Genomic DNA, 25,013 nt, shown 5'->3' with positions numbered 1-25,013 from the left:
GTTATTTAAGACACTTATCATTGCTGATGAATCGTATGATGGTGCCAAGAGGACACCAGCAGAGTATTTCAGCCGCCGGGCAAATGCAGATTTTGAGCATTTTAAACTATGCCAGGCTATGCAAGCTGTACTTGAGCCAATAGACTCTTTTCATGCCAGATTGATGCAACTGGTGTCCACTTGCAAACTGATGGATGAGACTGATGAGGTGAGAGTTCAAATAATACAGGGTTGTGCAAGGGTGCAGAAGTAAGAGATCAACACACTGGTGGTATGTTTATAGCTGTACATTTTTATTAACGAAACTAGGGTTGGGGAAAATCTAACTATCACTAATAATAAGAGGGGTTTTCCTGCCTTGAAGAATATCTAAGGAATCTGTCAGCATGTCTACGGAAAAAGTCCACCATCGTGTCATATCCTATTTCCAACCCTTACACTAGGAAGTCAAAACTAAGGTGCAAGATGATCATCTTTGGTTCAAAGGAATTTCTTTCTTCTTCTGGATGTGGTTTTAAAAGTTATTTTCCAGCTCGTAAACCAAATGGTGCACAAACAAACCTCCAAAGGATGTGCAACGTTGTGCCAAAAAGTTTGCCGGGTCCTCACATTGCTAAGAGAATGTCTCTTTTTTTCTCCTGGCTTTCCAAAATGTTCCCAAACACAATGGGGGAATTACTCCCTTTCGATGGTTTCTCTTCAGCTTCTTCAAAGTGCCAAGTGAATGCCTCCCTTCTCTTGGCTTGGTATAGTGTTCGCTAACCCCAGGAGAATGCTTCTCTTCCCCTGGTTCCAGATTCTCCCACAGCCAACCTGGTTCACTAACCTGCCAAGTGCTGTGACTATGAAGATTTCCAATTATTTAATCCTCATATGGGTGCCAGTCCCAGACTCGCCTTTCTGACTTAAATTCTGTTTTATGCTATATTTGGTATACTCCCCTGCCAGGTATCAAAGGGCGGATTTGGATATGTTAAAGTAATGTCACATCTGTCGGGGTCTTCTGAGTTTTGTTAACCCTTCCATGTTCTCTGACAACTTCCCTCGGGCCCCTGCACCTCCCCGACAACCAGCGTACCTTTTTCTGTCCAATCCACAATGGTTTTCGGTTCTTCCCGGGCGCCTTCAGTTTGCTGTGTGGCTTCTCCAAACTTCGTGGTTGTTCTGCGGTCTGCGACGGCTCTGCAATCGAAATCTTCTTGTGGGGGAACACGTTTCCCTCTGGCATTCTCCAGTCTGCTGCAATGACAGGCGTTTCTCTTCCGAGGTTTGTGAAGCGGTCCTTCTGCTCCGGACCTGCTTCTCTTCTGCTTGCTCCCACCTCGGCATCTCGGTCAGCGTTCCTCCTTCTCTCGGGTCTCCGCTTGCTCTTGCGGCTCCTCCAGGGAGGGCTCAGCGTCATTCCCAGTCCTTCTTTTGTTTTTATACTCTGTTGTACTTCATATTCTCCCTTGTTTCAATGTAAGATAAGGATTTGGTTTCTTCTACCTTACAATAATACATAGAGGAGGGAGGAACTGGGTTGCCTTTAATAGGGTAAGAGGGTAAGGGAATGGATAATGGGGTGTTTACATACCCCTCTCTCCCTGTAACTCTGTCCCTCATTCCATAAGGGATTTCCCCTCCCATGTGATCCTCCCACAGTGCACTACCCCGAGGAGGACTATTGGACTGTGGCTGCACTGCCCTGGCCCCCTGGAGAAGGGAGGAGATCTAAGGACTCGTCGCATACCCTTCCCCGAATGATGCTGGGTCGCACTTCTTCCACAGGAAAACGGGATAAGAAATCAACGTTTCCCTGTTCTTTTCCCTTTATGTGTTCTACGGAGAAACAGAAAGGTTGAAAATCAAAGAACCAGCATTATTCTGGGATTTGTGTCCTTTCGGAGGCTAAGCCAGGTGAGAGGGGAGTAATAGGTTAACAATCAAAGTTTTTGTCCTGTCAGGTAATATTTGAGATGTCCTATCGCCCACTTTAAAACCAAAGCTTCTAGTTCATGTGTTGCATCATTTCTTTGCCTGGGAAAGAGCTTATGGCTAATTTAGAGTATGTTATGTTCAACTCCTTCATATTCCTAGGATAGAACTGCCCCCAATCCTACCTTAGAGGTGCCCGTCGTTAGAAAAACCTATTTTCTGAAGTTAGGGGCCTTTAGGATGGGCTTGCTACATAGGATTATTTTAGTCTCTTTTTCCCATTGGATTTTCTCGGGTGCAGCATTATTTAATTTGTCAGTTAAACAGGCTGTGATGGTGGCCTAAGTGGGGATAAACCCCTCGTAGTAACCCACTAGGCATAGGAAAGCTCTTAAATATCTTTTTGTTTTGGGCACTGGGGTTTCTTGTACTGCCTTAACCTTATCTGCCCCTAGATATCTCATGGTATTAGCCGTGAGGCCTGCTTGTTTCAAGGCTTTTGTGATGGTATATAGATGTGAGATATGTTCCTGCTAGGTCTGACTATATATGACTATGTCATCTAGATAGGTGCTACAAAAGCTTGAATACGGTCTTAATATTTGATCCATTAACCTTTGAAAGGTATCTGGGGCGCTGTGTAGCCCAATGGAAGAACTTTCAAATGTAAAAATCCATTTGGGGTGGAGAAGGATGTTTTCGCTCTGTTCTCAGGATTTACCGGTACTTGCCAGTTGCCTTTTGTCAGATCAATCGTGGAGAGATATACAGCGGAAACTAATCGGCCAATGAGATTGTCCGTTCTGGCCATTGGGTAGTTGTCAAATCGTGAGACCTCACTGAGTTTCCAAAAGTCGATACAGAACCTCCACAACTGATCTAGCTTTGCTCCTAGTACTATGGATGAGGACCATGGACTGTAGGAAGGTGCTATGATGTTATTTTATAAAAATGTTCTTTATCTCTTGCACAATGATATCTTTCCAGGCTTTTGGTATTCTGTAAGGTCTTAAGTTGATTATTTTACCTGGGGAGTGCGGATATGATGATATCCGCCTTTAACTCTCCCGGGTTGCTCGTTAAAGCCTTCCAGAAATGGATTTAAGAGGGCTTGATGTCTTGTTTTTGAAGTGTCGGGAGGTCGGATGGAACCAGATTTAACCCATTTATCTCTTCCGACAGGAGACTTTTCATTACCACTGAGGATGATTCAATCAGATCCTCCTTGCATTCTTTGAGCAAATTTATATGGTATACTTGGGTTTTTTATCTTCTATCGGGTTGGGAAACTCAATAATTGCAGGGACCATTTCTTTCCAAGATTTCATATGGTCCATACCACCGAGATAGCATCTTGTGTGCAAGTAGCACAAGTACCTTTTGGCCATTGAAGAAGGATTGGGTAACTGCCTTCTTGTCGTATAGGTTTTTCTGATGTTCTTGGGCTTTACTCAGATGTTCATGAACTATGCCTCTCACTAGGTTCATGTGTTCCTTAATCCGCTGTGTGGTTTGTGACAGTGGTAGGATGGCTTCCTCCACCTCCTCCCAGATTTCGCTCAACATGTCTAAGACATCTCTGAGATCTCTTCCATATAAAAGTTTGAAAGGCGAAAACCTTAGGGAAGATCGGGTGGCAAATAAAGGCCATGGAATCATGGCATCCCAGTTTTTGCAGTCGGCTTCCACCAGCTTTTTAAATACGCTTTTAAGTGTTTTATTGAAGCGTTCAACTAGGCAATCCATTTGGGTGTGATATACAGAGGTTCTTAGTGTCTTTATTTGTAATATTTGTTTCACCTCGCCCATGATATTGCTCATAAAGGTGGTTCTCTGGTCAGGTAGAATTTCCTTCAATAACCCTATCCAGGATAGAAAAGAGATGAGATGCTTAAGACGTTGCTGCAGGGTGTTGTTACGCATAGGGGAGGCATCAGGATAGTGGGTGGCATAATCTACTATGACCAAGATGTATTTGTTTCCCAATTTCAATGTTTCTAGGGATCCTACAATGATACGGGAAAATTGAACATCTATAACTGGTAAGTGTTGTAGTGGGGGGAGGGCGGTGGAGGAGTATGAGGAGCAGTCTTTTGACATAAGGCACCCATGGATATAACGTTTTCTTACATCCCCATATACCCCGGGCCAGTAGACTCGACTTACCACTTGTCCTTGGGTGTTGACTGTACCCAGGTGTCCGGAGGTGAGCCGAGCATGAGCAATTTCTAAGACTACTCTACTATGAATCCTAGGGATACTATTTGGGGTCTAGGCTGACCCTCGCTATTAGTGTCTCCTCTATATAACAGTCCTTACCCTTACCCTTACCCTTCTGTTCAGGTATAACCTTAAAGAAAGCCTCTGCAAGGATGGGGTTGTTGCGTTGAGCAAACTCTAGGTCTGGGATTATTTCTGAAGTTTCTTCTCCCCTACTATGTGGGGGTTTGGGTTCTTTATCTGCATCCCCAAAGCATTTTGTTCCCCTCTCAGTGGTCTCTGTTACTGCCACTTCAATTCAGGGAATACAGCATTTTCGATAATATCCTGAGCAGTCTTCTCCCCAACTCTCACATCATAGTCATGCTTACTATTATTTTGAATCAGGACTTTGATATCCCCTCTGTAGTCCGGGTCTATCACTTCTGCCATTCCATCTAGGCCATATTTCCAAGCCAGCCCTGATTTGGATACAAGCCTGTTATACGTACTGTGGGGACTGCAAGGAAGACATATCACATCACAAGTATGATACTGACACAGGAGATACAATTTCAAAACCTTTATTAGATTTGTGGGGTTTGGAAAAACAACTACTTTGCTCTATAGCTATGATGGGCGTATTCTCTACCATCAAATAATAAAGAAAACACAGTCCTAGTCAGTCTCTGTCAAATCATAATGGCCTATACTAACAAAACCTAAGGCCTGCCCTATCTATGATACAAAAAGTGTGTAAAGGGGAATATATATGCAAAGGAAAGTCAGTGTTATAACATAAAGAATCAAGATGGCTGAGTTAGCTCTCCTTCCTACGTTGGACAGCACGGAATACGGCGGCTCCCCATAGACAGGATGACACACTCTGGCTCAGGTTATCAAGAAGCAGTTCAAAACGTGGGTCGAGGCCCACTTGGCCTTCCACGTTAAAGTCACTGGTTTTCCAGTTTACCAAAGTTCTTTCACAGTTCAATAAAAAGTTCACATAGGCCTCCCCCTGTTGGGCTCGGACCTCTTAAAGCAGAAAGTTCACATAGATCTCCCTCTGTCGGGCTCGGACCTCTTAAAGCAGAAAGTTCACATAGATCTCCCTTTGTCAGGCTCAGACCTCTTAAAGCAGAAAGTTCACATAGGTCTCCCTCTGCCTGGCTTGGACCTCTCAATAAATCATAGTTCAACAAAAAGTTCATGTAGGTCTCCCTCACCCGGGCTCAGACCTCTCAGTCAACAAGTACCTAATTCAACGCAGATCTCCCTCAGCCGGGCTCTGACCTCGCAATCACAGCACTTGCAGGGGTTCCCTTCCCTAAGCTTAATTCACATTCGTTAGGTATTCCCTTCCCCTAACTTATCACACTTCCGGTCTCCCTCAGTCGGGCTCGGACCTTTCACTGATGTCGAAGACTTTTGAATGTGCAAGGCTTTTGCTATAGACCTCCGCCGGACCACTTCGACTTTCTCTCCTACTTCACACACGTATGCTATTTGCCTCTGTGTCTCTTGGTCTAGGTAGTTCTGTACCATAAGCAAAAGGTTCAAAGAAATCTTCCTCTTCAAGTATTCACCTTTTCACTTCACCTTTTGCTGGGGTTAATATTGAACATTATGCATTTCAGAGTTCATTCACTTTGAGTCATAGTTAATTCCACAGGCTTGGCGTCACCTCCCAAACTATGTCGATCACCCGGGAGAGTCGCTGGCGTCCTTGAAACACAATGCAGTCTTCTTGTCTGGGATTTGGCTCTCACTCGGTTTTTGGAGGCAACAACCTCATGCTGTGAACTTCAGGGTTTCCCAACCCTTTGCTCTGGTCCCTCGATCGGTCATTCTGCTCTAGTGGGTTCGCCTTTGCCACAGAAGTTCTGCTCCTTCTCGTGTTGCACCCTGCCCCAATTCTCATGGGTCTCCCTCAGTCGGGCTCGGATCCCTCCTTTAGCTTCTCTCACGGGTCTCCCTCAGTCGGACTCAAACCTCTCCTTTTAGCTTCTCACACAGGTCTCCCTTGGTCGGGCTCAGACCCTCTCCTTTACTTCACACATGGGTCTCCCTTGTCGGGCTCAGACCCTCACGCTTTGCACAAAAGTTCAATCAAAAGAAATGTCTCTGGACTTCAAAGTCCACAATGCACCAGTCTCTATTTTGCTCCCACTTCGCCAGCTCCCCAAAACGGCATTCTGCAGATCCTGGGAGTTGTGGGGTTTCCAATGGCCCCTCAGAGGCCTCGGTTTTTATGTTACACCTAGGGGATGAGCCTTGACTTGGGACCTGTGAAATAGCTCCGGTTGCCCCTGGTCCGGCTGCCTGGAAGTGCAGCTCTCTTGCCACACTACAGCCTCTCCTGCACTCACAGGCCCAGTGACTTGGCAGCCTGTCCTCCTTCTCAGGGTTCCTTCCGAGGTCTCTGCAGCTTCTCCTTGGTTTCTCTGGACAACACAATCCTCTCAGCCTACCGAGCCCGCTCAAAGTGTGCCTGTGTGCTCTGCCTTTTATATTGACTGGGAAGCTTAACAGGTTCAGGTGGGAATGGTTGTTGAGGGAGACTTGACCTTGCCTGGCCTCATTATCGGGACAAAATAGTGACTGCCCATAGGTATCCCTAGTCCATTGGCTCATATGGCTAATCTTCATAGCTCCCTTTTTCCTCTTCTTCTTCTTAGTATTGTTAAAAAATGGGGGTGGAGGGACGTGTAATGGCACTGCACATATTTCCTAAAGGCAGATTCGGCATGATAGGGACTGAGCACCTGACCCTGCTTCATCTTATTAGTGGGACAGGGCCGTTGCATATCATTATAGGCAACCTTCCTAGTCCCGTTTTGGGTTTTTATAGCGGATGAAGGGATTGTGGGAGTTGTCGTTTTTCTTAGGGATCATGGAAAAACCATGTGGGTTTTTGTCAGAGTGAAGGGGGCAGATGTATTTTTGTGGGCGAATGGGTTTTGGCCGATAATATCCCATGATGACTGAGGGGATGCTGGGTAGGGATGTATTGGAATGGGGGGGAATACCATTTCTCACCTGATGGTGTTCCTCCCACAGTGTCCAAGGATCCCTTTCCCAGGTGATCCTCCCTTGCTTGTCCGCCCCAGGGTTGGGATTCAAGAGCGATGCCACCTGAGGGGACCAACTCTTGTTATCTAGCTATTATAACAAGGCCAAGGCTACTTCAGAGAGATCAAAGCCAATTGATGCTGGAGTGGCAATAGAAGGATTCGAGGCTCGGTTGAGTTTTCAGGGCTCGCTATATTCACTCGCCCACTCGCACAGTGGAGCTATTTTTAGGAGGGGCGTGTAGCATTTACAACCTGCTCGACCTTGTTGGCGAGTGTTCCTTGAGCATGATTGTTGTTTCATTCTTTTTTTTTTATAAAGATAAAAGGCTCAATCTTTATATCTGTTTCATACAGTGTCAACTTCCATACCTGCACACAGCTAATCATTGCCAGTCAATACGCCATAAAGTCTCTGCAGTGAAAGCACTGCTACGCCTCATCTATAAGCTTCTCTCCATTTTCCTCGCTCTGTGGCTTTTGCCTGTGGTCTTGCTGTTCATCATCCTTATCATCTTCAGCGCCATCTGTGAAAATGTCCTTCCGTTCCGTAGGTCAGCGACGTGCGAGCAAGAGCCACTTCAATGGGGAACACATCTGCATCCCTCAGCACGACATAGCAGTCGACATAGTACCGGGACATGGTGGAGACAAATCGCTGAAGTTGGAACACAATGTCCTGGACATGTTTCTGGTCGACCAGCTCCACCTTCTCCAGCACACCTTTCCTCATCTTAGCAAAGCGGGTACGAGCCTCCTTCCGGCAGTACAGAACCAACCGGTATTCGTAATTGCCAGTGCCAACACTGTAGAGTTGCTCGCCAATGGCAATACAGCTGTACTCTTCGCCATCCATCTCTTCCACCTTCAGACAGTATGACAGATACTCAAACTTGACATCTAAATACTTCCAGATTGTCAGCTTCATGTTATGAATGGCTTTAGGTAAGTGTTCAGGTAATTCAGCATCGGTTTGATAGTCTTGCACATCCGGATCCCAAACTTCTCGATGTTGCGGTGACCATCAGCAAACTTAACAAAGACTTCACTGGCTGCTGGTTGTGGCTCTGCACCCCGATCACAGAGAAGACATCTATGAAAGCTCAGTACGTCTGCGACAGGTCAAAGAAAGACCGAAGAGGACGTGTGGCGTGTTCCATCAATCCTTTGTATAGTTCTGCAGTTCGCTCCAGCTCCTCCAAATGTTTCACCAGACCATCATTAAAGAGAATAGCCTGACTCAATCCAAGTGCATCCGCAGTGCCCAAACTCACGTTCTCCACCAACCTGTTTTACTTTCTTCAGCACTATGTCAAGGGATTTGCCCTGCTTTGGATCTGCTTGGAGATTGTTGTAGTGAATGGTGACTTCCTCCTTGACGTTTTGTATCATCTTGGCCACTTCCACTTTGGTCTTGCCCTTGACTGACTTGCAGTTGACGCCAGTGATTTCATAACCTGCTGCCAGAGTACCATTGATAGCAGCTGGAGTATTATCAAAGACCTGCATAATGTAGAGACAGGGGCAGTATTGGGCGCCACCACCAATGCTGACCCTTATCAAATTCCGAGCATCCTTCTTCAGCGTCACCGTACCTGGAACTGAGGGGATCCCAAGCTTATCCTCCTCCAGATCGTAGTCCAGAGCAGAAAACGTGTTGCTGCACTGGACCTTTGGCTCTGTAATCAGTCACTGTCCTGCTACGACAGTCCTGCACCCCCTCATAGGATATAGCGACGTATCTTCGCCAGGCCCCAGAACTGTGGTCATTGTAACGTCATTTCCGATGTTAGAGTGCCATGATTGTGGTTTCACTTTTTAAAATGGCCACTAGATGGCAGCAGACAGACTGGATCGACATGAAGAAGACAATTGAAAACAATGAAAATTACAAAATCTGATTAGGTACACCCCCAAATCTTTATTTGCGAACTGACTTGTGGGTGGTATTAAAAAAAAATCCTCTGGTAAACAGAATGACCTTTTTGCCTTGTGACTGTTTTGGTATCAGGTAATAATGTCCCCATACGTAATGTCGCCAGGAAAAGCCATTGGCGACATTTTCTATGCTGACATTATGTATGGGGATGGGTTGCGGGGATGTCCCCTGCTTCCTTTGTTAAAAAAAACAAATTCTGAGGTTGTCCTCCGCATGTTCAATGTAATAATGTCTCAGCAAAAAACAGTGAATTTTTTGTCAGGAGCCATTTTTGCGGGGACATTATTACATGGAGCCACTGTTTTCATGTGAAGGAGCAGAGTAGAGAGTGGGGGGAGGTATTAAGGGGGCCACTGAATGTCTAGGCATTGGCTTTGTAATGATGTTTGTGTAGTCGATAAACGTATTTTCTTAAGTTCTGACTAAAACTGTTTGGGGGTGAAATGGGTTAGAAGCCCAAATGTATTTAAGAAACACGTTACCTTTTATGAGCTTCTTTGACAGAAAACTACACTAGCATTCCTCACAAGTGGAAGCTGTGCTCCTTAACAGCATAACGCACCCATGGTGCACTTACCACTTTCACAGAATTCAGGTATAGCCCAAGTGTTAGCAAAGCAACTTTATTTTACACGGTTGGTACAGTGCAGGCATCTGCATTTTTAGGTCCCCTTTCATGCAGTGGTGGATGGCATGCCAACATCATCACTGGCTGGATGAGGCTGCAGGGCATTTCAAAGCGGATAGCACATCCCCACCCACAAGTGTCAGAAATATTGCCGTTCTGAAAAGATGGGTGCTTCCATATGTGTACACCCAGTTTTGTACATGTTTGTCATGCCTTTCCCCTGTGGCTCTCTCGGTTGACCATCTCTAGTTAGACATGTTTTATCCCTTCCCCCAGCCCCCTTCTTGTTTACAGTCTGACTCCTGCTCTACCGTCCATTCCTGTATTCCCTGTATACAACTGTCCCGTATGTCCTTGCTTGGACGCTAGCTTCCCATCCTCACTGACTAGTCCACTGTGCTCTGTCCTGCTCTCCCTCTCCAGTTCCAGTTATGCTTTGCTCTCCATCTTCCCTCTACACCTACATTCTCTATCTCTTAACTCTCTTTCTTTCTAGCCTTTACTCCATAGTTCATCACCCTCCCATCAAGCTCGCTCTTCACTTCCCCTTCGTAACTTCACCCCTCTATGTACTTTTTCTCCCATGCCCCTTCACCCTTAGCTAGCACGACATGACAGAGGGGATAGCGTTAGATTGGACTATCTCTACTTATTCTATGCTTCCTTTCCCTCTCCATCCACTTTCCCTTTGTCCACATCCACTCTTGTCTCCCTCTCTGTTCACTCATTCTCCTTCAGTACCTACCTCCCCTCATCAGCTTTCTGTCAATCCATGGTCCTTGTTCTCTGTACCCATCTCTCCTCGGCTTCACTTTTGTTTTCCTCTGCACAAAGATATCTCTATGCACTTAATGATATGGACTGGCAACATTGCTCATTACCAGCCTCTGCAAGCAGGTAACCTTGAAAATGACATGCCCTGATAAATTCACAGTGCCGCAAACTACCTGACCCTACAGACATTGCTGCACATTGAGAGCCCCTGCAAGCTTGGAGTGTTGAGGTTAGCTGCTGCTGCGGACCGACAGTCATATGTTATTACCCCTTGCTTAACTAGGAGCCCTGACAATAGAACCCCCCACAAGCACATTGCTGATGATATTAACGTTGCCAAGGGCATAAGTAGCTCGGATAAACTGATGGATGTGTCCATTAGCGGTCCCTAAAATAGGGTGCCAGCCCATTAGAAGACCATGCAAACTGGCAACTATTTAGCTTTGCACCTGTAAAATGGCAGATCTACAAATTGACTGTCCCCATTAAGAGCTAACCCTGCAGATTGGGACTCCACAAGGACATGCAAATGTCCACATTAGCAGACCATGCAAGCTGGTTTTCGTGTACATTAGTAGTTCTGCAAATTCAAAGCCCCTGCAAACAGTCAACCATACACATTGACAACCCGTACATGCTGACATTTCTGTTCCTAAGAACACGTTCTGGGCCATAATCATCAAGATGCAAGAAAACCAAGTTGTGTCAGAAGTTCACAATTAAATAATACTACTTGAGTTTGATTTTTATTTTGTATGGTTGTGTAAATTCTTAACATAAAAGCACATTCACATCACTGCATAGGTTTCTTAACACACCAAACATGTTTCTAATCAAAAAGAAAAGTGTCATTGGTCGAGTACATTACTACTAGGTCAAGTAGATAAATTCAATTATTAGACCTGCAGGTCCAGTAGATTTGTAATGATTTTTCGAGGCCTGGTTTTGTAAATTCTAGAGTCTTGACTTCAGATCTAAGGGTGCAAAACTAAGAGATTGACACAATGGTGGCATGTTTATTGCTATACATTTTATTAAAGAAATTAAGGCTGGGGAAAACCTAACTATCCCTAATAATAAGAGGGATTTCCCTGCCTCAAAGAATAATCTAAGGAGTCTGTCAGGATGGCCAAAGTCCACCATTGTCTCAAAACCTATTTCTAACCCTTACAATAGGAAGTCAAACTAAGGTGCAAGGTGATATTCTTTGGTTCAAAAGAATGCCTTTCTTCTTCTGGACCTAGGTTTAAAAGTTCTTTTCCAGCTCATAAAACAAGTTCAAATGGTGCAAAAACAATGTTCTAAGGGATGTGCAAATTTGTGCCAAAAAGGTTGCCGGGTCCTCACATTGCCAAAATAATGTCTCCCTTCTCTTGGCCTTCCAAAATGTCTCCAAACATCAGGGGGAATGACTCCCTGGCACTACTTTCTCTTCAGCTGCTTCAAAGTACAAAGAGAGTGCTCTCACAATGCTCACTTGTTTGCATGTTAACGGTTCCTTCTGGATAATCCTGCTGTGATGCAGAGGAGACGTTTCCCTTCTTCTTATCTCGTAGCCGATGGGTGAAGAGAAAAGGACGGTCCTGTCCTGCCGCCACAGTGTATCCCTTTAATGTTCAGAGAAAGGACACTGAGGCGGACACTGAGTACTCCATCACAAAACCAGGGAAAAAGTCTGGAAGGCTGAAAACAACCCGTAATCCAACACTGACCAGAAGCGCAGGATCAATGGAGATGATGGTAGGGATCCTACGGAATATCCGGTGAACAAACGAAGAAATCAAATCAGGAGCTAGTTACAGAACTATAGAAGGGCAGCAATAAAGGAAGGCCCAGGGCAGGAAAAATCAACAGGGAAACCAACAGAGAGGGTGTATAAGCTAAGAAGATTCAGGAGGAAAGTCAGCGCGAACAACAGGAATACTAGTGTCTTACCCAAAGTGGAAAGTCCAGAGGGTTGCAACGTGACGAACCGCCGCTCGCATTGTACAAAAAGCACACTGGAGCATTTCTTTTTTAATCCTGCACATTTTCCATCTGTGCACATGTTCCTGTCTGCTGCCCACATGCTCATTCTGTAGGTGAGAGCCACTCAAGAAAGCCTTTCCTGGGGCCTCGTGGCTTTTCAAACATAGCTGCCGTATTTTATTATCACTGAAGGCTCCCTGTGGCCTCCAGCAACTACCTTTACTGCCTGCCTATTGGTCACCAGCAGTATCATATTGGCCTATGGTGGACCGGAAGGCTTCAGCCGGTCCACCCCTTCTAAGGTCCACATTTAAGGTCTCTGCCAGCTTCCCTGTCTGCTTTACAGGCTGCGACATGAGATTACTGCAACAGCCAAACCCTCACTGAGGCTGCTACTCCTGGACTATTGGATTGCATGACTCTCTTACCATTTTCTGTTTGGGTTAGATCCCTCCTTGATTTACCAGTACTTCCTTCTCAGAGAGTACTCTCAACTCTCCCTGTTATGTACTCATTTGAAGCTTTATCTATACTCACCTCTACCATCTGATTACCACTCTAAATTCCTTAACTTCTGGTCTCCCATTTAACTTGAAAGTCAAACCTGAGTGTATTTTTGCATTTAGTGAAAGTTAAACTTCGGTGTATTTTTGCATCTAACTTTGGCCATTGATTGTAACCTGCTGGCCCAGTGACTGTTCAATACTGCTTTACTTGCTTACTCCTCCCTCTGCCTCCACTCTTTTCCACTCATGGCGCTCACTGTCTCTCCCATCTATTCCAACTGCTTCTCTATCAACTATTCTTCCCTTCTCACTAAGTCTGGAAAAAAGAAATTTAAAAAGGATATCTTGGCCTCCAACCCTGGTCTCCCTATCACTGATACCTATACCAGCGCCTCATCCAAATAGACCCTCACTGACATCCTCTTTGTTGTCCCTTTGCCGGATCTATGGACCCACCCATATGAACTCTGTGCTTTACCCTGTCTCCTCCTCTCCCATTAATGGTGGCACTCGCTGAGATGTCCTCCTGGCTTCTTTGGACTCCTCCAGAGTCATCCTTAATGTCTACCTAAATGGCACTGTCATGGTCCAGGGTCCTCAGGCCAATCTCCTCCTCTTCGATAGGCGCTTCCCTCCCCATATCAACTTCCTCTCATCTCCAGTGGTCCCCTCCTCTCACTCCTTGGCTACCTTTCCCACTTTTTCCTCCTCCTCTGCCACTCTTCAGGCTACCTCCACAACTCCGCAGGGTGTACCTCTGATTTGTATCCCTCCCCGGAAGGTCTTTAAGGCCAGCAACCTTCTTCATCTTGCCACTCTCAACTCTCGCTCTGCTGTCAAACACTCCTCTGACATCTGCCACCTCCTTGAAGAACTGGACCTTGATGTCCTCGGTCTTACGGAGACATGGTTCACGGCCAGCTCTGTCACAAGCTTTGACGTTCTACTCCCTGAGGGCTACAAGATCCTCTCCGCACCCAGATCCACTCGACCTGGAGGGGGCGTAGCCCTGATCTTTCCTGAGTGGATTCCCGCCACTATCATCCCTATTCAGATTTACTCCTCTTTTGAGTGCCTTGTCTGCAGGCTCTCAATCTCTCCCAGCCACTCCCTTACTGTTTCTACTCTCTACCGGTCCCCTGGGCAAATCACCTCTTTTCTCTGTGAGTGGGCTGACCTCTCCTCCTCCCTCCTGGCCTCAACCACTCAACTCCTCCTCCTTGGTGACCTCAACATCCACGTCGATTCTCCCTGTCCCTCATCTCTGCTCTTTCGCAACCTCTGCGATTCCCTCTCTATCCTCCCCTCTGGCCCGACGCACTCTGCAGGACACACACTTGATGTCTTCATCTCCCCTGGCCTCCCCCTCTCTATCCATCTGACCACTCCTCTCTCCTGGAGTGACCACTGCCTTCTCTCCACCCATCTCTCACTCTCTTCCCCCCCCCAAGCCAGCCCCACCCCAACACTGCAACTTACTTTCTCGGACATCCGACCTATGAAGCGTGTGTCAGCTGAGGCTTTCGCTGCCACCTTCTCTCCCACTCTTTCTCTAGCTGACTCACACACCGACACAACCCTGCCATTTCTCTACTCTTCTATCTCTCATACTCTTGATGCTCTTGCCCCTGTCATGAGAATCCGCTTGAAGTCCAAAGCCAAGTGCAATTCCTGGTATGACTCCAACCTACCTACACTTAAAAGTACGTGTAGGGCGGCTGAGAGGAAATGGAGGGCTTCTTGTTCATCCTCTGACAAACTGGCCTGTCGCCTCCTCCAAAGGCAATACCGACTCTCTGTCCGCACTAAGAAGAGAGCCCACATTCAAGCCCATCTCTCTGCGGCATCTAACAACTTGGCTGAACTCTTTAAAATCTGCAAGGAGCTTGCCAACCCTGCGGCAGTCTCCACCCCTCCTCTTGCCTCCCAGGCTCTCTGCAATGCCCTTGCCTCGCACTTTATCTCAAAAACCCAGGACATTCTGTCCACCCTCTCCTCCCCTCCCCCTCCCATTCCCTCTCAGTCTGTGCTTGCAGACCCCCATTTAACCACCCCCCCACCGTCCTTCTTTCCCTTTCCTATTTTCTCCCCTGGCGAGGTCGCTAGACAAGTCCGATCTATGAAAGCCTCATCAAAACAGGTTCATCCCTGTTCCTCTAAAACCATTAAGGACCACATTGACACCCTCGCTCCAGCCCTTGCCAATTTTTTACAACCACTCCTTTGCCTCAGGATCTTTCCCCCTCCTCTCTGAAGCACTCCCTTGTGCATCCTCTTCTCAAGAAACCCACAGCTGATCCTTCCTGTCCCGCTAACTATCGCCCAATTTCCATTACCCCCTTTCTGGGCAAACACCTGGAAAAGCTGGCAACCTCTCAGCTTAACCTTCATTCAGATTCTGTTGGCTGTCTCCATGACCACCAGTCTGGCTTCAGAGTGGCCAGAAGCACGGAAACTGCTCTCCTGAATATCCATGAAGATCTGCTCTCCAACCTGGACTCTAACATTCCCTCTGTCCTCATCCTTCTTGATCTCTCTTCTGCCTTCAACACGGTCAACTACACCACCCTGCTCAACCTTCTCTGTGATAACCTGGGCATCACTGATCAGGCTCTGACTGCTGACCTCTTTCCTCTCTGATCGACCATCCCAGGTCCAACTGTGGTCCTTCCTATCATCTATCCTCCTCTCTACCTGTGGGGTTCCCCAGGGGTCTACCCTCTCACCCTGGCTCTTCAACCAATACCTGGCAACTCTCGCCCATTGCATTGCCTTTTTCTGCTCAAATTTCCAGTGCTACGCTGATGACACTCAACTCATTTTCCGGCTGCCCTCGGCCACCTCCTCTCCCACTCTCATCTTTGACTGATTGGTGTGCCACCAATGATCTTTGTCTGAATGCAAGCAAGACTGAGATCCTCCTCATCGGCACACCATCTCCATCCTTCTCCCTCACCCTCTGGCCGGCCTCTCTTGGCCCTCCTCCTACCCCTACCTGTGAGGCTAAGAACCTCGGGGATCAACCTTGACTCCACACTTTCTTCTCCGCCCATATCTCTGAGGTCTCTATAAAGTCAAACTTCCTACTGCACCTCCTCAGAGATACTCTGCCTTTCCTCTCCTTCCCTCAGAAGCTCGCTGTCTCCCAAGCTCTGGTTCGCTCTAGGTTGGACTATTGTAACAGCCTCTTTCTAAATCTACCTGCCTCTACTCTCCGGCCTCTGCAACTTAGCCAGAATAGGACTGCGAGACTTGTCCTTGGCCTCAAGCCCTAGGATCGTATCTCTCCAGCCCTGAAATCTCTCCATTGGCTCCCAGTGAATGCAAGGATTAAATACAAAACCCTCTGCATTGTTCACAAGGCTTTCTGGGTCTTGGGTCCAAAATACCTTCAGCTATCCCTCCGCAAATACCTCCCCTCTCGAACTCTTTGCTCCTCTACCTCTAACTCCCTCCAGGTCAATCGTTTTTCAAAGAAACAAGCTGGGGGTAGATCTCTGTCTTCGGCTGGGGCCACCCTCTGAAACAGCCTCCCTGCCAATCTAAAACCTGAGGAGAACCATCTCCAGTTCCGGAAGAACCTCAAGACCTTCCCCATTGCTTCTGCCTTCGCTCCCCCTCTCCCCTGTTGATCTGCTCTCTCTTGGCACTGTGCACCAGGCCACCCTCTGTCCCCTGGCTCCAGGTACCTGCTCACCCTGCCACCCTCCTGCACTGCCTCCTGCCCACTCCTTGCACTGGGAACTGTATCTGTACCCATACAGCCCCCCCCCCATTTTTCTTCTTTTTCTGCACTTATCAGACTTACCCAGTCTGCTGCCTTAAACACAGCACTTGCCACTTGCTGGCTGCACTACCACTGTTTATTGCCTCCATTTTCTATTTTTAATTATTATTATTTCTCTGCTCTCCTCTGCTCCGCACTTTCCACTCTGCCCCTTCCATGCACTTTTTCCCTTTTCCCTTTCCCATGCAATGGCGTGTTCTCAATGTCACTGGGCCTAGTAGGATAGTTGTTGTTGTTGTGTTGTGTTCTCCTCTGTTCCCCTCCCTTGCCTAGTCGCGCCCTGAAACACTTGTGCACAAGTGCGATACAAATAAAATATCATATCATTGTAACGAAATACTGGAGAGCCTGGCACCATCTTGGAGGAAGACTAGACCGGGAATGGTATAAGTCTATGAAAACGTAGTGGACTATGGGGCTTCCTTCCTCCTCCTGTGCCAGAGTGACCACTGCGTCACTGTGACAGTATGACCCCATCTCCTCCGATCTGGTCCTGGTTTTCAGGGATGCCGAAGATGCAAACGTCTAAGAACTGGAGCATGGATATGAGAGGCTGGTTCCCAGGTCAGTTCTTGAGGAGAATATCCCTTCCGATGGACCAAGTATTGCATAGCGCCTCGGTAGTATTGTGAATCACATAGACGTGCAACCTCATACTCTTTGGGTTCTGCAGAAGCAGGAGGAAGTGTATGGATGCGAGACAAAGGCCTGTGAAAAGGATCCGAAAGGTAGGTCTTCACCAAGGAGGAGTGAAACACAGGGTGGATGCTTTTCCAGTACTTGGAAACCGAAGTCCAAAGGCCACAGGATTGATCTTAGCAGTGATTAGAAAAGGCCCCAAGTATCTGGGAGAGAGCTTAGAAGGTCGAATCCAGCTGGGTAAGTATTTTGTGGCAAGCCATACCTTGCCCCCACTGTCCAAGGTGGATTCTTCCCTCGACGTCTGTCCGCATAGATCTCGTTTCTTTCCTTACATTTCTGAAGACAGTCTTTAGCCATCTTATGTTTGTCGGAAATTGGTTTCAATAACAAATCTAATGTCGGAAGTGTAACACAGACATGGTACCATGAGTAAGACAACAACACAAGGGTATACATTTCAACACCTTTATTGGTAGTTTCAGGGGGTTGGAAAAAACTCCTGTCTGGCCCTACAGCTAAGATGGGAGCAATATCGACCATCAAATAAAAAGAAAACAGTCCTAATCAGTCTGAGTCAAATTGTAACTGGTCTATGCTAACAAAACCCAACCTTGCTCTCTCTTTTAGCATATAAAAAGTGTAAAGGGAGGTGTAAATGCAAAATTAGTGATGCTAAATCATATGTCATTACGTTTCTCACAGTCATGGTTCTCAGTTTATAGTTCACAGTTCATTGAGGCCACTTTGGTTCTCCTTACCCGAGTCCGGGTCTCCTCTTTGAATTATAACCAGACCTCCCTCAATCGGGCTTGAATTTGTCTTCTTTCTCTACGGGGTTCCCTTTCCCAGACTACAGCCTCTTCTAACAATCTCAAAAAACAATTCTTATTTCTGTGTTTGTAAGAATATACTAGTTTCACAATTGCCTTCCTTCGCAAAAAGCAAAGTGCATCTTGGTTCCTCTATTCCACAGTTGCTCAATTTTACAAGCGCCTGCAGTTAGACGCGCGATTGTTCACTTGCTACTTTTCTTCCACTTTACACAATCTGTTGGACTGCAAGTCCCACACTGTCTTTTTAATTTGGGTGATTTATTGGACTGCATGCTCCATGATGCTTTTCATCAGGTTCACAGAACTTCATCCGCTTTCACTTTCACAGTTACTTTTCACTGTGCTCGGAAGATATATATTTACTTTGTTTCTTCATTTGTGTTCGACCACATTGTTTCTGTATTTCTTGGTGCGACAGGTGGATACCTTTAAACAATACAAAGAAGACTGTTCAAAACCGTGCCAATATTTCCCTTGGCACGTGACCACTTCAAATAACAGTCTTAGTCTCTCATTGTTCATTTATCTATCTTGTATTCTCAGACAGTTCAACACTGGGCTCACTTGTGCCGCGCCACTTTACATAGATACAAAGTCTCATTAAACAATGTTTCTCTCCCTCGTGGTTATACTCCAGCCGGCCTTCTAGCCTTACTGCTTACCAGCTTCCCAGCCGGGTGAGGGCCGCCTCCTGTCCCTGAGAGACTCCCAGGCAGCTGCCTCATTACGGGAAAACAAACACATATTGCAACTTGGCTGTTTTACAGACTTAGCAGGGAGCTCCTGCTCGACTCCACGCCAACGTTTCCACCAGTCAGTCCTGGGCTTCCGAGGGTTCTTGGTCCTGCTCTGTGCACCACGGCTCCCCTCTATATCTCACCTTTTCCTCACTGAACAGAGCGTACATTTCTCAGGTTTAACCATAAATTGGTTCTCTTGAAGTCTATGTTGTTGATGCAAATCCGGTGAGGTAGAAAAAACAAGTACATCATCTAGATATGATGATATGATGGAACAGAAAATCAGCAAAAATCCGATCCATAAATCTTGGGAATATTGCAGGGGCATTCACCAAACCAAACTGCATCACCTGATATTTAGAATGTCCAAAGGGAGTCCGGAAAACAGTCTTCCATTGATCTGCCTATTTGACTCGAAGAAGGTGATATGTTCCCTGCAAATCCAGTTTGGTAAATATTGTAGAACCGTGGACAGCTTCCTGTATGTCGTTAATCAGAGGCACAGGATAACGATCCTTGATGGTGACTCGGTTAAGACCCCTGTAATCTATATGAGGTCTATGTTCGTCATTATCTTTCGTAGGAATTAAAAACAAAGAAGCTCCAGACTGAGACTTGGATTCTTGAATAAGGCCATTGATAAGATTGTCGTCCAGATACTTCCCGAGAGCCTTCTTTTCTGAACATGAAAGAGAATACAAAGGGTACAACAGCATTAGGGATAATGTCAATCTAACAATCCTCACTATGGTGAGGAGGTAGATCTCTGGGTAGGCAATCTTCAAAAACATCTAATTAGGTGTGGTACTTCTGGGGTATAACGTTCACTTCCTGAATGGCAGGTGGGTGCATGTGGGTCCTTCAATGGAGGCTATCTTAGCCACAGAAGAAGGTATTCCCTGATAGCAGTGATGCACGCAGTAATCCAAAATGAACTTGACTTTATTCTTAGTCCAATCAATAGTAGTATTATGCTTTCAGAGCCATGTAATTCCCAGGATGAATGGAAAAATGGGCTGCTCTTATTATTGCAAAGGTCTTCCGCTTGAAGATTATTGGCACACATAACGAGCTTCCGCGTCTTCTTTGTAATAGGACCAGAACCTTAAGGTGTACCATCCACCCCTATGACCGGCTGGTTTATTAACCTTTCTTATAAAGCTATCTAGTTTTGCTCTGCCCATCTGATGTCCATAAATAAGCCAGAGCCTTGATCGTTGAACCTTTAGAATCAGACAAGTGAACGAGTAACGCCATTAGATGGTCATTCACAGGTTCACTCCATGCAAACAATCTAGTAGAGGGACTTTTCTTGACCCTCCGATCCACCATCCCTTCTAGGACCAAGGTCTGAAGTTTCCTGGCGGAACTTCAGGACACTCCCTCAGAAGAGGGCCATGGGAACCACAGTACAGGCATAATCCAAACTCTCTTCTTTGTTTTTCAGAAGGAAGGGACCACGAGCTGCACGAATCAGCATTGGTTCCTCTACTGAAGGCAGCTCCTTGACAGCTAGTATAGCAACCTGTCGAGATTCTGAAGGGTTCCCCTTAATCCTTCTCCTTTCTTCTCTATCGTTAATGTTGTCTGTACTCTATTTGAAGAAGTAAGGAGATTAATTTGTCTAGTGTTGCAGGACAAGCTCTGTGGGCTAACTCGTTCTTTATTTCTTCTGATAGACCTCTTCTAAAAATTGTAAACTGAGCCATTTCAGGCCACCTGGCCTCTGCTGCAAGTTTCTTAAATCTTGAAATGTAAGCCAGTACATCCTGGTTTCCTTGCCGGATGTCCAACAAGGATTCATAAGCATAATAGATTAGTTCCTGTCTTTCGAAAATGTCCTCCAGTGCATTCACAAATACTGCTGAGGAGGCAACTAGAGGGCTGGCTGCAATAACCAACAGTGTGGCCAAAGCACTACTGGTCATGTTCGATACCATAAATCCGATCTTGGCCTTGTCTGAAGCAAAAGATGTTTCTCAAAATATAAAATGAACCATACAGGCATCCAGGAACTCCTTTAAGTGTTTTGGGGTTCCATCGAACTTCCCACAAGTTAGTCCTCCCAATGAGGAGTCTGTAGACAAAGGATCTTTAATATGCCGCAATGTTACATTCTCAGTTTTGATGTTTTTTAATTTATTTATGGAATTTTTACATCTTTATTTGTCATTTTGAAACAATCATATGTAAGATAATACAATATATATTCAAATATTACAAATGAAAAACTGTTACCCTAACACATACAATTATGTCCCGGGAGGATAGCTCAGCGGCAACCTGTGCACCTTGGAAGCAACACGACACGAAGCAACACAGGTTCGATCCCCGGGTCCGCGCTTGGAAATCTCTGGGTGTTTAAGCGCGTTATAAATACGCAACTAAGACAAAATCAATTAGGCAACTAATAAATAAACAATTCCTGTAACAGCGCCTCGATGCCTGCGGGTTGTGTGAGCGCTTTAAAAATGCAAAAATAAAATCAATTACTAAATATTAATCATACCCCATGAATTATACATAGATCATTCGATTACATATTCATCGGGGCAATAATTACTAATCCTAATAACATCAATTTTAGCTACAAAAAGATTATCTATTTTTCCAAACACGAAAAGCACAAAACAAACACTTACACACACACTAACAACAACAAAAAAGACACCTTTTCTCTGCTCATACTTGACCTCTTAGACTAACAAATTGCTCAAACTGATGCTCCATTACCATATACATTATTAAAAGGTTTCCATAAGGTCCGATAAGCTTCCTCCCTACCCTTTCTTTGAAACATGACCAATTCAAAATCAGATAATATAAATATATCATTAATCCAATTCTCAACTTGCGGCTTCTTCCTGGTTTTCCAAACTCTCAAAATCTGTTTCGCTGCTATCACAAGAATATTGTCAATCCAACTCCCATATAACCGAGCCGTTAAACATCACCCATTATTTGCTAAGATTAGTACCTGTAATGGCCTTCTCGGAAATTTGATAGATAAGATCATAGCTAGTCTGTCTAACACCTCACACCAGAAGGCAAGAACTCTGGGACTATACCATATCATAGCATATGAAGTAACGTTCCTTTCGCTTTCCCACATCCCCAACACGTATCATCATTTTCCAACCCCTAGTTGCACATGCGTTCAGGGGTCCAATATAATCGTCCTAAAACTTTCTGGTGAATAAGTCGTAGTTTGAGGTCCAGCTTACTACTGTGTCCAACCCACCACATGTGTCTCCAAATCTCATCAATGATAGTACAACCTAAGTCTATTTCCTACTTCCTTTCCAAAGCTACTCCAAGACTCGAGCACTGAATCACTCTCAGGTATGAGCTTCAAATACGTGGAGACTCTACGCAGTGATAAGCAAAATATGGTCCATCCCGACTGTTCTTTCTCCATTGGTGCAGATAACATATTGAAAATTGGAGTCAATAGACACTCTATTTCCCTAAACCCATTCCTTTCCCTTCTACCTAAATGAAACAATTCTTGAAGCTCTCCAAAAGACAACATGCATCCGCCACATATTAAATCACCTATTGTTAAGATCCCCTTTGAAATCCAGCTTCACCAGTACCTAGTTCTGTTCCCAAGCTGCAATGCAGGATTATGCCAAATAGACGACTTTTGATTTAAAAACAAATTCCCAGTAAAATGAATTAACCACCATGTCATCAAGCCTTTAGTCACTTTAATAGATGGTAGTTTGACAGCCCTTTTAGATAGACTTTCCATAGAAAAGATAATGCCTAAATGAAACTGCATCAAAGCATCTCTCTCAATTGCCAACCAAACTGGCTCTTGTTCTGTTTCCGCTGTCACATATAGGGCCGCTGTAATCATTTTCCAAGTTTGGATATCCAAACCCCCCTCTTTAATATTATGCAACAAGATAAACCTTGGAATCTTCTGAGCCTTTTCTTCCTCCCAAAGAAAGTCTTGAAAAACCTGATCGATAGCCTTAATTAATTTCTTTGAGAAGCTCAGGGGTATTGATTGCATAATGTACAAGACTTTTGGTAAAAGCGACATTTTAATCGTATTAATCTTGGCCCAGATCCCTAAATTCAACCATGTCCATTTCCTAATATCTCTCCTAGGATTTTCTACTGATTTAGTCACATTAAATCCTACCATCTTTCGTATGTCTTTGATGAGGAAGATCCCCAAATATTTGACATGTAACTCAGACACCTACAATTCCATTCAGCAAAATCTCCCCTTCTTAGAGCCGTTGAAAGTGGAAACACATCTGTTTTATCCCAATTGATCTTATACCCTGAAAACGTCCCCACTTTTTCAAAGATTTCTTTAAGAACAACACTGCCCCTTTCTAGATTTGAGAGTACCACCACCATATCATCAGCGTAAGAACATACTTTAACTTCAGCCCAAATTCCAACCCATTTATCCTCTGTTCATTGCGTATCAGGGTTACTAATGGCTCCAAAGCAATGTTGAATAAAAATAGCGATAAAGGACAGTTTTATCTTGTTCCTCTAGCAGGTTAAAGGCATCCGGCATTACATTATTAACCCAGACACGTGCCTTAGCAGAACTCTGTAAACAATGAATCATTCCCACAAATCTACTTCCAAAACCCATTTTCTCCATTGTAAATTTCAAGAAGGCCCAGTTCACCCTGTCAAATGCTTTCTCAGCATCTATAAAAAGAAGAGCGGCATTCACAGATTCATTACGATAGTTACTTATTATATCCACAAGTGTCCTGATGTTATCATATCCAGACCTATTCTCCATGAACCCCACCTGAGATTCATTAATTATTTTCCCAATACAGCTACTCAATCTATTTGCCATTATTTTAGTACAAATTTTGATATCCACATTTAACAAAGATATCGGTCGATAATTCCCACACTTTCTATTGTCTCTCCCTTCTTTTGGTATGAATGTAATCATGGCCTCAGTCATTGATTGGCACAATTCCTCTCCTTGTAAGAAAGAATTAAACAACTTACATAAGACTGGGGCTAAAAACGTATTGAATTTCCTATAGAATTCCACTGGCAAACCTTCTAAACCCAGAGATTTCCCCAACTGGAGTTGCCCAATAGCTAGCAAAACCTCATTTACTTCAATAGCCGCTTCTAGTACTCTATTATAATCAAGCGACAATTTCTTCATGTCAATGTGCTCAAATTGGCTGTCCAAACCTTACTCTGAAGCTGATTCTTTCTCCGTATATAGTTTTTCATAATAATTTTTAAAGCCTGCACAAATCTAAGTATTCTTCCACACTAATTGATCATTTTAATTCTCAATTCCCTGAACAAAAGATCTCCCACTCAAACCCTTTATCCTACTCGCCCACTTTTGTCACCACATTCCCAATACTTTTGTCTCATAAAAAATAACCCCCATTCTGCCATCAAGTTGGTTTAACTTGCCAGAGTATCCCGAACATGATTCATCTCAACCAGCCTTAGCCTTTCCCGATCGAGCATATTTTTGTTGCAAATTTGACAACTTTGCTTCCATCATGTTCATTTCACTTATGGATTTCTTTTTAAGACGAGAGGTCCAATTAATCAAGTAACCTCTGATCGTTGCTTTAAAACTATCCCATACAATCCCTCGATCAGCGGAACCCTCATCTATCTCAAAGAAGTGGGTCATATTAGATAGTAAGTCTTCTACTATATATATCTCTTCTAAAATCCCTGTCTTTAATCTCCACCTACAAAATAATGGAGCCTCTATATCCATCTGCAAACGAAGATCAACTGGCACATGATCTGAGATTGCCCTCTCCCTAATATTAACATCAAGAGCCTTATCCAATAACGCCTTAGTGATTAATGTATAATCCAGTCTAGAAAAGGAGTCATGCACTGGCCAAAAGAACATACATTCCTTAACTGAAGGATGTAAGTCCCTCCATACATCAATCAAGTCAAACTTTTGGAGAAAAAAATCCAATTCTTTACAAGCGTTCACATTGGTATATCTACACGAAGTAACTCTAT

At 44.9% G+C, this 25,013-nt stretch overlaps 1 pseudogene; it reads right to left on the bottom strand.

Annotated features, from left to right (window-relative positions):
* Positions 1-7,619: 7,619 nt before the first annotated feature.
* Positions 7,620-25,013, bottom strand: part of LOC138545769 (PRKCA-binding protein-like) — a 28,438-nt pseudogene continuing 11,044 nt past the window's right edge.

Source organism: Ambystoma mexicanum, chromosome 1p (assembly GCF_040938575.1).
Source record: "Ambystoma mexicanum isolate Mex_15411 chromosome 1p, UKY_AmexF1_1, whole genome shotgun sequence".
Taxonomy (NCBI): domain Eukaryota; kingdom Metazoa; phylum Chordata; class Amphibia; order Caudata; family Ambystomatidae; genus Ambystoma; species Ambystoma mexicanum.
This window is presented reverse-complemented; position numbering and strand designations above follow the sequence as displayed.